Consider the following 12,252-nt stretch of genomic DNA (forward strand, 5'->3'; position numbering starts at 1 on the left):
GTTGGCTCTGCACAGGACAAGGTTCAACCTATGGGGAAATGGAGATAGCAGGGAGCCAAGTGGATGAAGACTTCCTTGGTTTTTGCATTCATTGACTTCGCTGCGGTGTTGCCCTTCCTTGTCTTCCAAGCATTGTACGTAAGCACATCTGCTTAGCCTCAGGCTGAGAGCTCAGGCTTCTAGTGAATAAGTGACCAGCCAGAAATCACTGCGTTTACATTGCTTTAGAGCTTAGTCTCATTTTAGTTTTTAAAACTTCCTTGCTTCCGAGGGGAAGTGTTGCTAGCTTAATCTTCCTACAGGGATACTGACTGATACAAGAGTCAGCATCCCACTATTATAGCCTCTTCAAAATAAATGCTCAAAGGGATTATTTTATTTTACATCATATATATATATGTGTATATATATATATGGTCTCATATAGCCCAAGCTGACCTTGAACACTGTCTTAAACTTCCGCCTCCACCTCCCAAGTGATGGGATGGTAGGCATGCATCTCCTTGCTCAGCTGAACGATCGATCATTTTTTAAATGTAAATAAGACTTCCAGTGCACTAATAACTCAGCATTTACATCCCTTCCGGGTCCTTAAATATAACACGTCTTACAGTTATCAGAAGCATATGCTGCATTTCAACAGCATTTTATAGACAACTTGTTCACCAGAAGGTGCTGGCATCCCAATATGTTTTACTTAGGTTTGGCATTCTCCATTGTGATGAAAGAATAATCCCAGTGCAGTGGTGGGAGTCGCCTTTCTGAATGTAAATGAAGACACTGACAACATGTATCTTCTGAAACAAGAAAAAGAAAACGAGCTGTTTGTTCTTTCTTCCTTTAAACTAACTTTATGATATTTCTATTGTGGGGAGAGGCATTGTACCAGGATAAAACAAATGAGTTAAACCCAGATCTCATTTCTAAGGAACTTTCAGTGTAATAAATGATTTTTTTTCTTGATAACGTGGATTTCTTATTAAGAGTCAATGATAAACTCATGCATTGTCACTGTATTATGCTATATCCATGGAGCCCCCTGGCTGTCAGCAATGTGAAGTGTATCCACATTTGTTAGTTAATGCTTATCATTGTAATCCTCCCACACCCAGTCCACTTCTTCCTTCTGCTATGGTCCAGTCCCTAAAGCAATACTGCTTCCCAAGGCTAAGGAACCCAACAGCACTATGTCCGTTGTCTGATTTGAATGCCTAGAACTTGTGTTTCACCAGCTGTTCAATATCTGGGATGCCATTCCTGTCACCTTGGCTAAGCTAAGGGATGTCCAGGTCACTTGTGAAAACATCTCTGTTCATCTCTGTAGTCCTTTTCTGAAACAAGTTAGCATTTTAATGGGTAGACTGAGTAAAACAAGTGGTCCGTCCTCACTGTTGTGGGAGGACAGCTTCCAATCCATTGAAATCTTTAACAAATGAACAACACAGAGGACTTCTGTCTGTGCTGGGCTGTCCATTTCTCTTGCCTGTAGACTGCTTGTTCTGGTCCTTGGGCCTTGGGATGTCTACAGAGACTTAAACTGTCAGACTGGAGCCATACCACCATCTTCCTTGGGTCTCTAGCTTATCAATGACAGACCGTAGGAATCTCTGCTTCCACAATTATGTGAGCCAGCCACCCCCCCACCCCCCCCGCAATCCCCTTTCTATTATTAAATCTCCTTTTCTGAGGAACCCTGACTAATAGGGCAACCGTCATGCCACAATCTCCATCTAAGACTGTTGAACTGGGTCTCCCTTCTTTGGTTCTCCAGATTTTGTGTCCTGTGTTTTGAGATTCTGTTATTACTGCTCAGTCATTTAGAATTATGATATCACTCTGATTGAATGGATTAATTCAGGAGTATGAATTGCCACTCTTTATTTATTTTTGCAGGGAAGTATGCTCACAGGTTTGTGTGTTTGTATGCAGGTGTTTGTGCACGCAGGTGAAAGGACAGTCCTCTGTGTCATTCATCAAATGATGTTCCACTTTTTTTAAATCCCCTCTCTCTCTCTCTCTCTCTCTCTCTCTCTCTCTCTCTCTCTCTCTGAGACAAGTTTTCTCATTGGCCTGCAGCTAGCCACATAGGTTAGGCTAGCTGGCTAGCAAACCCTAGGGACCCACCGGAGGTACCTCACTGCACTAGGATTACAAATGTATGTTACTAAACGTGCTTTTGTATAACGTGGTTGTTGGATTGAAGCCAGGAACTTGAGCTTGCACAGTGAGCGCTTTATCGACTGAGCTATCTCCTGCCTTCTTCTTATCTTGAAATTGATGTTGCCCACTGCTGATAAAGCCATGACTACTTTCTTGGGCTGAGTTTGTATGGTGTATCTTTTTTGTTTTCTATTTTAAACCTATACATGTCTTTATATTGACATTTAAAGTTTTTCTCTTGAAGATAGCACATAGGATGGTCTTAGATTTTTAAAGCTTTGTTGTTGTTATTTAATCCAGCTCCACATCTCAACAGGAGTTGTCAGTATACTTACATTTAATGTGCTGTTTGGTTTGGTTGGGTTCAGTCTGTCATTTTCCTGTTTGTTTTTCACCTGTACATTTTTTTTTTTTTTTTACTATTTTACTATTTTCTCTCTTTCCTTACCTCCCTAGATTATCAGACCTGTTTTGAATGCACAGGAATTCTACCCTTCTCTGATTCTTCAAAAAAACTTAAAATGCTGATTAAAACATGAAGAATGGCCAAGCAATGGTGGTGCACGCCTTTAACCCCAGCACTCAGGAGGCAGAGGCAGGCAGATCTCTGTAAGTGTGAGGCCAGCCTGGTTGGTCTACAAAGTGAGTCCAGGATAGTTAAGGCTACACAGAGAAGCCTGTCTGAAAAAACAAACAAAACAACAAAAACAAACAAACAAAAAACAAAAGGCAAAAAACAAAACAGCAACAACAAAAAACAAACCCAAACCCAACATGAAGGAAAAAAACCCAACATGAAGAATGAGGTCTTGAGAGATGCTTCTGTGGTTAGGAGCATTTGCTGTTCTTGCAGAGGGACCTGGGTTTGGTTCCCAGCATACACAGGTGGCTCAGTTCTGTAATTCAGAACTGTCTGTAACTCAGTTCCACAAGATCCAGTGCCATCTTCTGGCCTCCCTGGGCATTGCACACACTCGTGCAAATGTACATGCGGGCAAAACAGCCATACACATAAAAGAAAAAAATTTCAAAAAAATAAAATATGAAAAATGAGGGAATTTACATCTCAGGCAACATGTCACTTGTAGGGGGCAACAAACTGTCTGCCACGACAATAGGAGTTGGTGAGATGACTTACATAGACTTTAACAAACGTAATTTATGCAAACTTTGGACCTGGAAGATTTCTTGTAAAGTGTTAGATGTCTGGATTGCTTTAAATTCTGTACATTTGAATCCCTGAGTTACTTTACCCTACTGGGTTTAGCACAGTCATCCTGTAATGAATGCCTGACTTCATAGGCCAAGATCCTGCTGTTTAATTAGAGTCTTTCCATTTGTTCAGTCAGCATTGTATTTTGGGTCACAAAGTTTAAAAGGATAAATTAGCCTTCTTTATACAGAACCTCTTTTTGAGGTGTGCGTCTTTAAGGGAAGTAGAATATGAATTGATGTGAGTCACACATTTGCAATTCATATCAGGTAAGAAGGTTGGAACACTCTGGGCTCAAGCCTCTGGGGCCAAATAAAGTCACCTCTGAGCAACGTGACTACAGGAGAGTCTACTATAGTGAAAATACGTCTTTCGAATTCTCATATGCAGATACAAGAGTGGACCGGGGAAACCTAGACAAAATGGACGGTAGATTTCTACTCCTACACAGGAGAGGCTGTTTTCAAATGTGTTTTCCAAAGTCCTGATGTTAGGTTCTCTATTTGAAAAAAAAAAAAAAAATAGCTAAGCAGCCATCTTCTCAGATGCTGGAAAGATTCTAAGTGTCATGCTACAGACACCAGTGAGATTCAAACTCCCTGCTGTCACAGTGGTCAGAACCCACTGAGCAACGCTTCTGTTGTTTCTGTTCCTCTGGAGTCGGTCTGGTCTTGACTGTTACTTGGAATTTGGCATGACTTCAGATGGGAGTGTTTGGCTGGACTCTGTCATGGTCTAGCCATGTGGTGCTGGGAGGAAACGTAGGACATAAACTAAAACAATACATAATAAGGGGTAGCTTTGTTGTTGTTTTTTTTTTTTTTTTTTTTTGGTTTTTCGAGACAGGGTTTCTCTGTGTAGCCTTGGCTGTCCTAGACTCGCTTTGTAGACCAGGCTGGCCTTGAACTCACAGCGATCCGCCTGCCTCTGCCTCCTGAGTGCTGGGATTAAAGGCGTACGCCACCACCGCCCAGCTAGCTTTGTTGTTATTATTACTAATAAAGAACACGGAGGAGATGTGTCCTTCACCAACAAGATGTGGGTGGTTACTAGTGAAGGTTGAATTCATGGGCTGGGGGAGAAGAGGGTCAATTCACAGCAATTGTGGGCTTCGCAATAAAACTCTGAGAAGAAACCACACACCCTGCTGGGGCGGCATGCAGTCATCAGTCAAGGCAAACAGAGAGATGACCCCCTTGGCTCATTTGATCTATTTTGGAGCTTTATAAGGGGAAAAATCTCCCTGAGATAGGAAATTAGAAAAGACAAGAGTACTGGGAGCTGTGCCCTAAATCCATCCTTTTAGATTAATATTTACTAATATATATTAAGATTTGGTAGATGAATGAAAGCCCTGTAGACCATACAGCTGGAGGAACACACTTTCTTCTGACAGCCAGGCAGTCAACAGATGCCCAGGGATAAAAGGAAATTCAAATCAAATCACCTGTCTACTAAGGTGCTCTCTCCTTCATAAACTCCTAAGCTGGAAGAGAGGGCAAAGAGAAGCCATGACCACCTGTGGTCACTTCCTCACATTTGGTGTTTTGACTTTAGAAAGAAAGGACACATCCTGATTACCATGCTGGTGCATGACAAACACAGGTCAACAGCAGGCCTGCTTAAAAGATGTGTGCATTTAATGTCACCCATCAGCCTTTAGAAACTTTGGAGAGAAATGAAAATGCTGTCTAGTGTCTGGTGAGAGACATTTTTAGTACTGAATCCTGTTCCTTGTTAAAACATTTCCCGGTATCTCAAGTTTTGTCTCAAGTTAGAATTGGCCACAGGAAGAATTCATGGATGATTTGCAAGGTGGAGGTAAAGGCAGTTACTTTTTAAAAGGGGAACAGGCTCTGACCAGGTGGACTAGACTGACCTTGAACTCATGACGATCATTCTGCCTTAGCCTTTTTTCAACTTCTGGGATTATAGGCATGAGTCATGGTGCCTCGCCGCAGCAGCTGATTTTAGGTTCCTAAGATTGGGGCAGGTGAGGCAGCACGTGCTGGGGCAGTCCAGGTATACTATGACTGATGTGCTTTTCCTCTCAGTGAACCATAGCTCTGCAATGACGGATGACATCATTTTCCTGTCACTCTTCTGTTTTAAAGTATTTGAGAGACAAGTGTAGAGACCAGGTTGCATTTGGAGGTCCCAGTTTATACTTTTCCTACCTCCGTCCCAGCTTCGTGCCCAGGTGAATGCAATGGCTTTGCTTATACCCTCCTCCCTCCACCATGTTTAATCTTAGAGCAACATTTCACTCACAACACTCCTGTTTCTTGCCTCAAACAGGCACTGAGGGCCTGACTCTGTAGCAATAGACCATGGGGGAGATTGCTACTGTTTATTATATGAATCCTTGAAAGTTGAGGGTGGGGCCAGCCTGTTTTTTTCCCCCTCTGTTTTTAAGCATTAGTAGGCTAAATACTTTCTTAGTCCAGACAAAAGTTTACTTTCCCAGTTTTGTTGAAAATTAGCTGCTAATCCTAGATTGGAAACTCATGAGTATAAAGCTTGAAGTTATTTTAATTTTTAGTTGATAAATAAACATTATGTATATTTATTATATACAACTGATGTTTAAACATGCACACACACACACACAGTGTAGTAGTTCACTTGTATGGGTCTCCCAACCCCACTCGGCCATTGCACACAGTGGTCTCAGGGCAGAGTAGCTGGGGAGCAGGGTCTCAAGCAGCCCTGACTCCTACAGGTATAAATGAGACTGTCGGGGAACAGTTTGTTTACTGAAATAGTGAGGCTAGCTTATATAGCTTGAGTAGGGGCGGCGGGGGTGAGGGAGGGAGGAGGAAAAAGGACAAAAGAGGAAATGCATCTAATTCTCATATGCAGACGTGATTGATCACAGGCACACATCAATGATCAACCAATTCAAATACCAAAGCCATAAAGTACAGGCTAACCATGCTACAATCCATAAACACAAAGAGGGCAAGGAGGTTCCAAGGGAGGACGCTTGAGTCTCACTCAGTAGAGGAAATACAATAGACATCAGAACTGGATGGATGGAGGGAACCGGGTGGGAGAGGGAATGGGGAGGGTAGCTGGGGTGGGGATCAGGTGTGGAGAGAGCAGGGGTGGGGTGGGATGTGGGGAGGATCAGGAGAGAGAAGGGAGATTGGTGTGTGTGAGGGTATCTCTAGGACACCAGAGGGAATCTGTGGAGGTGACCCTAGCTGAGATTCATAGCAGCAGGGGTTCAGGAGCCTGAAGTTGTCACCTCCTGTAGCCAGGTGGGACTTCCACTTCAGCCTACCCATAAAACCCTCCACCCAAAATTGTCCTGCCTACATGAAGTGTAGAGATTAAAATGGAGCAGAGATTGAGGGAATGGCAAATCAATGACTAACCTAACTTGAGATCCACCCTATGGGAGAGAGTCAACCCCTGTCACTATTAATGATACTCTGCTATGCTTGCAGACAGCCTAGCGTAACTCCAGCAGTTGATGGAAACAGATGAAGGGGCTCACAGCCAAACAATAGGCTGAGTTCTGAGTCTTGTGGAAAAGTGGGAAGAAGGATGCAAGGAGTCAAAAGGGTTAAGGGTACCACAAGAAGATAGATGCACAAAGTTAACTAACCTGGGCCTATGGGGGCTCACAGAGGCTGAAAAACCAACCACAGATCATGCCTGGGCTGGACCTATATCCCCTTACACATATATAAAATGGGAGTAGGGGCTGTCTCTGACTCTGTTGCCTGCCTCTGGAACCCCCTTCCCTTAGCTGCACTGCCTTGTCAGGCCTTAGTGGGAGAGGAACCAGTTCTCTGATGGGGAAACAAGCTTTATCATGGAGTGGCCTTCATGGGGTTGTCTATGGGGTTGAGTTGGCCCAAGCCTGATTTGGGTAGGGAGTGGTCCCACTTCTGCTGTGCTCTTTGAGAACTGACCAGGGTATGAGGCAGCCTTCTACAGTCTTTCATCTGGCTCTGGAACCTGCACACCTGAGCTAACTAAAATGTCTATTATCCTGTAAGCCATTTTTAAATGAGAGAGCATTTAATATCCACTTTATTAGATATTTATTTATTTAAATTATGTATATGTATTCCTCTGTATGGATTTATACACATGCCTGTGTGGTCAGAGAGCCCAGAAGAGGCTGTCGGATGCCCCAGAGCTTGTGTTAGGGATAGATGCAGGGTACCCAGCTTGCTAAATGAGTACTGGTGTCTGGACTCCAGTCCTCATGACTGCACAGCAAGAGCGTCTAGCCTGGCTGAGCCATCTCTCTAATACCAATACTTGCTTTCTGTGATTGAGAGAATTTAAAACGTTCTTAACTTTAGTTGCCACGCTTTAAAACAGACCTCTTTACTTCATTCTCCCTACTTCATTGAACTTGTGTCTATTTTAACCCAGGTCCCCTAAACTTCAATGCATGTATTTACTCTGCTTCATGAGTCCAGGACCTTTAGATCCTACACTGAAGTGAGATCATGTGATAATTGTCCTTCTGTGTCTGACTTGTTTCTCTCATGATAAATTCCTCTAGTTTTTCTCTATGCCATTAAAAATAGCAAGCCTAAACATGAGCTGAAATAAGAACAACAGACACGCCAAACTGCAAGGGAAATGCCCACGATGGGTCAACTCTACACAAAGAGCTACAGGCAACTAAGGAGTGCTGGGGGTGGGAGAAATAGTCTTCCTCAGGGAAGAGCACACCAATTGCTTATCCAACACCAAATGGACAGCCCTGAAAATATACGTACAAGTAACATTATACAGACTAAGCAGGTTATATATGGGAGTGCATATGCATTTACATATACATGTAATAGCCATAAATTTAAAAAGAAGCCATGAATTAGAAAGAGAGGGATGAGGGGTATATGAGAGGGATTGAAGGGAGGAAAGGGGGAAATATAGTGGATGTAAACATGTTTTTGTTTTGATCTCAATGTTGTAGTTAAAATAAACCATCAAAAATAAAAGAAAAAAAAACATCAAAAATTTTCTTCTTTTAAAAAATGGGTACAGTCACTTATGTTTTACCTTGCACATTTTCACTAACCATTTATTTATTGATGTGCTTAAGTTGATTTCATATCTTGATTATTGTGAGTATGACTGATGTGAACACAGAGGTACAATATGTCTGACTATTGTGACTAAGACTACCATGAACATGGATGTGCAGGTATCTTGCTGATTTCTGGTCTGTTGTATGTGTGTGTATGTATGTATGTATGTATGTATGTATGTATGTATGTATGTATGTTTCTCTTGTGTTGGCTATGTGTATATGCTTTGTAGCTTCCATCAGTGAGGTAGCTACATAACATGGGGATTATTTATTTATTTATTTATTTATTTATTTACTTACTTATTTGAGAAAAATTTATAGGGTCTTCCACAGTGATTGCAGTAACTTATGTTGGATAGGTGTGAGTCAGCATTTGTGATGGTTAACCATCCTTGTCATTATGAGTGGATCTGCCCTGCCCAGTACCCTTGTGAGTGCTTTTATTGATCTGCTTTATTGAAGTGGGACAGTGCCTCCTAAGGTGGATGACACCTCCCAGCTACACCCCAGATAAAGGGATGGAAATTTTGCTTTAGTCACACTGCTGTCGTGTCTCACAGGTGGGATCATTTACTCTGTTGTTCCCTCTGCTGCCATTGCTGTTTGCCCTTTACTGATGTCAGAACCCAGCTTTGTTGGGCTTTCAGCATGGACTGAAGACCATTAGCTCTCGAGAGCTATTCCAGGCCTTCAGCGCTAGGGCTAAGACTGGTGGGCATCCAGCCTCATGGGCTGAACGGCTGCTCGGTTCTCGGTTCTGTTTGTCCAGTGTGAAGGCAGCCATTGTTGGATTATTTAGATTGTATGGTGAAAGCTAACCTAATAAATCTCCCTGTTAGGTTTATTTATTTTATATGTATGGCTTTTTCTTTTGTCTGCATGTTTGCCTGTGCACCATGTATGTGCCTGGTGGCCAGAAGAAGGAATCAGATAGCCCAGCACTGGGATTACTGACAGTTGTGAGCTGGCATGTGTGTGCTGGGACCTGAACTCAGATCCTCTGCAGCAACAACAAATGTTTTTAATCTCAGAGGCATATTCACTTTTAATATTATTTCTTCTTCCTGTTCTATTCCTCCAGAGGCCCCTGACTTCCCCCTAGTGGCTTAGATTATCATTTCTCTGGTGATTAGTAACGATGAGTTTTATTTCTGTGCTATAACCACTGGATGTTCAAGCAGCTTTCTTTCAGAAGCCTCTATTCAAGTAGCTCTTGTATTTTGAAATTATGTTATTTATTAAGTTGCTGGGTTCATGATGTATTTTGGATACTAACTGTAACTCTAGTTCCAGGGGATCCAACACTCTCTTCTGGGCACTGCACACACATGTTGCACAGACATACATGTAGGCAAAAAAGCCATACACATAAAACAAAAATAAGTAAATAATTAAAGAACCAGATTGATCATAAATTCATGAGATCATTCCTTTTTTTTTTTTTTTTGGAATGTGTGTATATATGGTATGTGTGTGTTTGTGGGTTCACATGTGTGGGGAGGTGGAGGCCCAGAATTGACATTAACCATCCTCTTTGATCACTCTCTATTTTTTATTGTGAAAAGGCCTCTTGCTGATAGTGGAGCTTGCTAGCTTGGCTACCCAGCTTATCCCAGGGATCCCCTCTCTCCCTCCCCAGTGCTGGAATTAGCAGCCCATGCCTGGCTTTCCTGTGAGTTAGAGGAACCAGGTTCTTATGTGTATGCAGCAAGTGCTTTGCCTTGGGGCACCTTCCCAGCCTCACTTCTGAGAGTTCAGCTCTCTTCCACCGACTCTTTTGCTTCTGTATCTTTGTAGTATATTTAGAAATCAAGGGGTATGGTGTCCACCTTTGTTCTTTTTGTCCATGATTATTTTGGTATATGGGTCTTTTGTGGCTCCACATCAACTCAGGATTCTTTTTATATCTCCTTGTAAAGTATCACTGGAATTCTGCCTTGAACCTGTGGATGGCTTTAGTAGTAGTGTAGTAGTTTGGACATTTTAGTAGTATTAGTACTTTTAAAGCACTAACAGAGGGCATTTTCTCATTTGGTTGCAGTATTTCTGAAATTTCTATTCATTTTTTTTGTTCATCTTATTTTATGTATATGTATGAATGTGGTGTGTGTGTGTGTGTGTGTGTGTGTGTGTGTGTGTGTGTGTGTTTGTGTTAGTATATGTGTATATGTGTGCATGTGGAGGCCAGATGTTGATGTCATTTATCTTCCAGTGCTTTCTTCTTGGCTGTTAAAAATTGGAACAAAGTTTTCATACAATATATTCTGATCACTGTTTTACTTCCCTCAACTCCTCTGACCTCCTCATCTACCCAACTCCACACCCTTTCTTCTTTCTTTCTTTCTTTCTTTCTTTCTTTCTTCTCTCTTTAGAAAACAAACAAGCAAGAAACAATCAAACAAACTAGAATTTAAAAAGGAAGAAATAAACACGCACAAGAAACACACACACACACACACACACACACACACCATAAAAACACAAAATTGGAAAGCATAATATACAAGCAAAAAACGAGTAATAAGAAAATGTCTAAACAAAATGATATGAGACAAAAAGTCTACAAAAGTGCCATTGAATTTGTCTTTCTGTTGGCCCTGTACTGCTGGGTACATATACCCAATGAGACTCTAACGTAGGAAACTAATCTTTCCTTTGTAAGCCCGTGTCAATTGCAGATAGCTTCCTGGTTAGGGGTGGGAGCCTGTATGTACTGGTACCTTTTAACACTGGGTCCCCTTCTGGCTTGAACCTGTGTAGGCCCTGTGCCTGCTGCCACAATCTCTGAGTTCAGCCTTAATGTCTTCCCAGAATACCTCCCATCATGGCTTCAGGGATCTATGAGGAAGAAGAGGCAGAAAGACCATAAGAGCCAGAAGGGATGATGACTCCAAGGAAACAGTGTGTTCCCACCACAAGAGGACAGATGCACCTTGCTTTTTGAGACAAGCTTTCTCCCTGGCTCGAGGCTTGCATATTCATTCACCTAGGTTTGGGAGCCAATAAGGTCTTCCTGTCTCTGTCCTTCCAGTGCTGAGATTACAAGCCTGTGTGACCGCACCTGGCTTTTTACATGGCTGCTAAGAATGGGATTTAGGAAATCATGACTGCGTGGCCAACACTTTGCCAACCAAGTGATCTACTTTGCTAGACCTTGAAATTATTTATTTTTTACCTGGGGAGCCCTTCTCTATCTTACAAGGCTGAAGAAGAAGAGAAGCTGGTGTCTGCTGAGCAGGAGTTTTGTGCAGTATGTACCATACACGTCTGCATTGCATCTTTTTTCCACTCATGCTCAGCATAATTAGTGGTGCTATTCACACCTTATAGACAATTGTTTGGAAAGATTAAGTTACTTGGCTGGGTTTGGTTAACGGGTGATTGAAGTGTGAGTCCAAACCTTTCTAATTCAAAAGGTCTTGATTTTACAGCAAAAACTAATGGGAGATTTCAGTTGCTTGTTGCTTCCTCGGATGGGTATTGAGCACACAACATGAGTAGAGGCTTTTTTTTTTTTTTCCAAAGAATTTGAAGTTTGCATGCACACAAGCTACACAGAGGTAACGAGGTACTGGAATCTCCCTGGACATTTCCTCTGGAAATGCAACCAGCGCTGTCCCTGTGTCTCCCCTCTTGCCGGGCCTTCTGCGAAGCCACGGTTTGCTCCATCTCTGGGGAGGCAAAGCCACTCCTTCTCCGTACATCGTTATCTTGTCTTTCTAACAAGAGTCCTAGGCAACCACCACTGCGACGCGAGTACATTTCTTGGCCTGTGTACTATCTGTGCACTCGTAGCATATAGTTCCCCCAAAGAACC

This window comes from Acomys russatus, chromosome 7 (genome assembly GCF_903995435.1).
Source record: "Acomys russatus chromosome 7, mAcoRus1.1, whole genome shotgun sequence".
Lineage (NCBI taxonomy): Eukaryota > Metazoa > Chordata > Mammalia > Rodentia > Muridae > Acomys > Acomys russatus.